The following is a 6,000-nucleotide window of genomic DNA, read 5'->3' as shown; positions in this document are numbered from 1 at the left end:
CGACTAGCTCCTGAAGGTTGATGATGGCACCGCACTCCCTAAGGAAATCAGAACTGAGTATGCGGTCCTTGGAGCATTAGGGCAGCCCAGCAAAGCAACCACGGAAAGCAGCACCGCGAATCTGTATTCGTGAAGTGAAGAAGTCAAACTGTGTAACCACATGGCAACCGTTGATGCGGATTGGTGGCCTAGACCAACGGGTAAGACCCTTTTTGAGGGCCGTGGCCAATAGACTGCTGATTATTGAAAAATCAGCCCCGTTATCGACGAGTGCGGTCACGTCGCGGTTGTCAGAGGTTGCTGGGGTTTCGACAGAAACCAATCTGTCACAGCAAGTTGTTGTCGTTGAAGTCTTTGGGTCAGTTCGTCGCAGCGAATGACATATTTCAGCAGAAACTAGTCGGTCACAGCGTGTCGTTGTCGTCGAGGTCGTCGGGACAGGTAGTCGTCGGTCGGATCGTTGCCGTGGGTCATCGGGTGGAGGCTTTTGGCTTGGCCCAGTAGCTGCGGCTCTGCTCCCGTTTTGAGTTTTCCCGATGTGCCTCTGAACTAGCCACAGGACGACGGGCGGCTGGGCGAAGAGAACTGTGATAGGGATGGCGGCCGGGACTGGCGTCCCTGCGAGGTCGATTGCTGCACGTTATCGGACAGGTACAGCTCGATATCCTGTGGCCGTTCACCGTCGTGCGGTCGAAGGGCGTCAGGTGGAAACATCCTTAAGCCCATTCTGCGGTAGGGGCAGCGGCGGGGGATGTGGCCGGGTTCCCCGCCGTGGTAGCATAGAAGCCGATTGTTTGGCGTACGCCAAACGTGCGCTTTGCAAATGGTGGGCCGGGCCTCCTGTGGCACGGCGGGTACAGCTGCAATTGGCTACCACAGAGAGGCACAGGAGCGATTGAAGGAAAACGACTTCGTAGTGCTTCACTGTAGGTGATCACGTAGGGCGCCGGCTGTGGAGCTGGTGGGGGCTGAACAACTCGCCGGATTTCATCACGGACCACGTCCACTGCGGCAGCAACGTTTGGCTGCGCACCTTCAGAGCGAAGTTTCTCTAGTTCTTCGCTCACAAGGCTCCTCACAAGCTCTCAAAGCTCCTCGGTGGGCAGCGACGTAAACGCGCAGTGGTGAGCGGCTGCTGCGGTGGCCTGACGACCGTGTGCGCGCCCCGTTCCTGCAGAGAATGATCCGTATTCGTTGCCTCCTTGACAAAGCCGGCCATAGTTCTTGGCGGGTCACGGACTAGCCCAGAAACTGCTCCTTTACGCCGCGCATTAAGTAGCGTACCTCCTTGGCCACGGGCATAGCAGGGTCGGCGCCATTGAAGAGGCGCGTCATGCCCTCGATGAACATGGCGACGCTCTCGTTCGACTGTGGGGACGTCGAGTGCAAGTCGATTTCAATCTTTTATTTTCTCTCACTGGTATTGAAAGTGGCTAAGAGTTCTCGACGAAAAACCTCCCGATTGGCGAAGGAAGTTTCGTGGTTCTCAAACCACCTCTTGGCCTAGTCTTGTCCACCATGTAGCCCCCTACTATCTGGCCCCCTAGAATGCCCAAGGCTTGGCAAGTGTTAGGTAATACAGTTTAGCCGTGGTATGGTGCCACTACAGGGATTAATAGTATTGCAATATGCTGAACAACTTTAGCGCATTGGCATAACACGAAATTATTTCATCGCAGTTACATTCAATTGCAGTTGCATCTTTCTTGGGCGTAATCATTGTCGAAAGCCAGCGAGCACATGCATTTCCGCATTGCCCCTTGTGTGATCGCTATTTAACTTTTCTTCTAAGTATTTCTACAACCTCCACAAGCCCGCCTTTCCTTGTTTATTTTCGTCGCGTGCAAGAAAGAATACTCGGATTCTGAAAAAGTGTTGGCCAAGTTATACATTCTTTATTTTGTATTATTAGTAGTAATGTTTGGAGTTTAACATGTCGAAGCGATACAGGGTCAATCAGGGACGCTGTAGTAGAGGACTCCAGGTTAACGTAGACAAGCTAGGGTTGTTCAGCATGCGCTGTACTCCAATGGGTGAAACTCGGGGCACTGACTGGTAAAAGAGCATCTTCAGCTACCCACTCTTATCCCCCCCCCCCCTCTTCCCCCAACTCCAGTCAATCGAGCCGAGGCGGATTTCTGAGAGTGCTCCACAAAAGTAGTCGCCAAAGTGTTCTACGAATGACCGCCCAAGCAGAAGACTCCCGTCGCAGACACCAAGAACATTAAGTTCGATAGCGAGAAACGGATATGAGCCACTCGACCGAAACTATAAGCTCCGTTAGCCAAGCGCCAGGGCCACTGAGCCATCGTGAGTGGTAGTTTAGGTATCTGATGTCTGAGAGAACTTACGATTTCGAAAGTAAGCGCTGCAAAACGTGGTTGGGTCGTTGCACCTATGTTTTACATATTTATGGTACATGTCACAAAGAGGGGAAAGCTATTCTCAGTGGTTGCTTCAGGAGTTAGAGCAGTGCTCACAATTCGATTAAAACCACACGCCAAGGTGTGAAAGGTGGAGGAAACTAATAAACTCATGATGTGGGATCAGTCTTGCGTACAGTGCTTTAGAATTCTCGAACGCACATTACAGAAGAGCTAATAAGGATTTTCCTAGACACAGGACTTCCTCAAAATTTGTTTTTTCTCAGACTGGGTGTAATTTGCGCAGTGCCCAACGTAGATAGCTTCCGGTGGGCAAATCTGCGTGCTAGCACGACTCATTATGTCTGAAAAAAAGTACCCCGTGTTGCAAAAAAAAAGGTGGGGCTGTACCGATGCGGTTCCTTTCAATCATTCCGGTTGGAGTTCAGTTTCAAGATGGCGAAAAAAATACGGGTTCGGTTCAGTTAAGGGCAGAAGTACGGGTTCGATTCCGGTTTCGGATTTAGGTTCGGTTCCAGTTCGACACCCTTGTCGAAACCAAATTATCACGAAACATGCACCTGAGAAAAGAAATTCCTGCTTCTCCAGTTCTTCCGTTCATTCTAGATGCATCGCGTACGCTTCCCCACTTTCAATTATTCAAGAATTGGGGAACTCAAGTCGCAGTGGCCGCTCTGCAGTCTTCGTCTGGGTCGCAGTTTTAGCCTATAGTCAACCTCCGATATACTTCGGAGGTTACTGAAATATGGAAACGGCATACAAGCTGCACCTGTCATAATCCGATCAAAGTTCAGTTCACTGCTAGAACGTTATATTGGTTTGTGAATGTAATCATTTGGTGGGCTGAGACAACAGTGAGCAATGACGCCAATGAGCAATCACTGCCCAAGACCACCACGAACAATTACTGCCAGAAATATTGTGCATTCGGCGGCTGATATTTGACGGCATATTCGCAAACGTTCACAACACTGACACATTTTATGGTTATTTAAAAACAAATCGCAGGCCTACTCTTAACCGTCACTAGATGTACGACAGAACGACTGAAGAACAGAGACGGAAATAGCCCAATTTCCTCAAGAATGCTTGTGACAATAATCATCAGCAAACCAGAATATCTTGCTTTAGTTCCTCAGGAATAACCCTAAGTTCCTGGAACTGCTAAATAAAGCTTAGCAGATGGTAGAATAATTATCAAGGGAAAGGAAACAGGGATCCAAATAAAACAATCAAGCGGCAAGGCGGTCATCATCATTGTCATCCACCTATCTACACCCACTGCAGGGAAGCGGAATCTGCCATGTCTCTCCAATTTACCCTGCCCTTTGCCAGCTGCGGCCACCGCATCCCCGCAGACTTCTTAATCTCATCCGCCCATCCAACTTCCTGCCGCCCCCTGCTACGCTTGCCTTCTCTTGGAATCCACTCCGTTACTCTTAAGGACCAGCGGTTATCTTGCCTTCGCATTACATGCTCTGCCCTAGCCCTTTTCGTCCTGTTGATTTCGACTACGATGTCATTAACCCGCGTTTGTTCCTTCACCCGCTCCGCCCACTTCCGGTTTCTTAACGTTGCACCTACCATTTTTCTTTCCGTAGCTCACTGCGTTGTCCTTACGTTAAACTGAACCCTTTTCGTTAACCTTCACGTTTCTGCCCCATAGGTGAGTACCGGTGAGATGCAGCTGTTGTAGACTTTTCTCTTGAGGGATGTTGGCAAGAAGGTAATGACAAGACGGTAATGTCACGTTGTAGTGACGGAAGTCCAGCGTTCAGGAAGACAGGAACAAAACTTGCAAACGAAGCTCTTTATTTGGCCTGACTTGCGACCGCAGAAGAACTGAATCACTCGATGGCGGCGTAAGCAACAAACGTGCTCGTCAGTCGTCAAACTATGAATGCTTGGCGCTCGCGGCATCGCTCAGTTTAAAGCCGGCAAGGAAACTTCGAGCAAACAGGTCAAGATCATCCACAGTAATCTGGAAAAACGTAGACGGAGCTCTTCATGGCTGTCATCAATCGAGATTAGCCCGGTCGCTTCTCGCGTCACGAACAAAAATGATAACAACCCTTTTCTGCGGCCTTGAGCGTGAACGAACGGACACTACAATGATACGTGGCAATATCAGATATCAGTAAAGTCTACACTTCAAGGCATAAGCACGAGAAGGCAAACAAAAAACGCTAGAATAACGATTTGACTTATGAAGAAGGAAGAATCTCAGTGTCTCACTCAGGGATTACAGAATGTAGGGTGAGGTTGTTGAGGGCAACCTCTCCCGCTCCACTAATGCACCGCGGAGGAAATAAGGGAGGACAACAAAACTGCGCGAACGGAACTGCGCCTTTAGGGCATGGTTGAATTAAGCGGAAACAATATCGAAGGGGAAAATGAGCACGCCCAGTTTATTTCGACCGCTGGCGTTGTTAAACGTGCACTGACAGAGCTCAGCACACGGCCGTCTTTAGCGTTCCGTCACGCTGGAAATGCCGCCACCGAGGCCACAATACGACCACACGACCTAGTGTTTAGCAGACGACCTTCATGCATACACCCATCGCAGTGGGCCAAGGCCAGTGGCCGTTGTGGCATGCCCGTTGGTGGGGCGGAGTCACGAAAATAATCGCTTTTCTTCTTTCATTTAGCATGAAGATGCCGTGGGAGCAACTGTACTTACAATCGTGGGGAAATTTTTGGGAGAATCCGGATCCCGTTTCAGAGGTGCCTCTGCGACACTACGCGGCGCAGTGCACACGTGGAAGCTGCTGTTTGTGATGAATGGTCGCATGTGCGTCCGGTATGCGCCCGCCTGGCCGCTCGTTCCGGGTGAGCGGCTACTTTTTTTTTTCTCGCGCGGGCGGTCGCTTATCGCTGATCGCGCTGGCCGCAAACCCTGCCGGCCTTCAAGCTCGACGAGCGGTCAGTCGACTGCGATAACGGCGCGTATTCGCAGAGCCCGCTGCCTTAATGTCGCGTCTTTTTGTGGGTAGGCAAATGAATCTGCTGTCTCCTTTTTTCATCTCCTTTCCTAATCATTTATAATTTTCTGCTTGCGATGGCCACCGAATGGGACAGATTTGAACCACATGAAATATGTATAGGGCCCGATGAAGACCAACCAAAAGTAGTCCCAACCTTCGGGTTTCTAACGAAAACACGCCGTGCACAGCCATAAAAACAAAACGGGAACGGCTTTGTGGAAGCCACGTGTCATTTCCCTGTACAACTCAATGAAACGCCGTTTGGCAAGACTGTGATCTGCAAGAAGTTTCTTGCTGCGGAAAACCGATGAGCCTATTTCAGTGGGTGATTTGTATTCAGATCCTCAGTTGTGACTAGACCGCGGTGGTGTGGTCCCTAAACTCTCAAGACATCCTGCTCCTTCACAGATGCGGAGAGCTGCTCCGGATAACCGATTCGAATACATCACAAGTACGAGCAAGCCTCCTGCGCGAGTGTGGCAAGGGATGCGTGGGTCGTGTTTTCTTTTTCCCTGCTTTGTTTTATATCTCATAGCAGTAAATACGTTTCCCGAGAATTGTTTCCTCTTTCTACACTTCGCATCGGCAAGATAAACATGGGTGGGTTAAGCTAGACTGAAACGTTCGCAGTT

Source organism: Amblyomma mixtum, chromosome 8, assembly GCF_055824585.1.
Source record: "Amblyomma mixtum isolate Tamu chromosome 8, ASM5582458v1, whole genome shotgun sequence".
NCBI lineage: Eukaryota > Metazoa > Arthropoda > Arachnida > Ixodida > Ixodidae > Amblyomma > Amblyomma mixtum.
The sequence above is the reverse complement of the archived record's forward strand: the minus strand, read 5'-3'. Positions refer to the sequence as shown.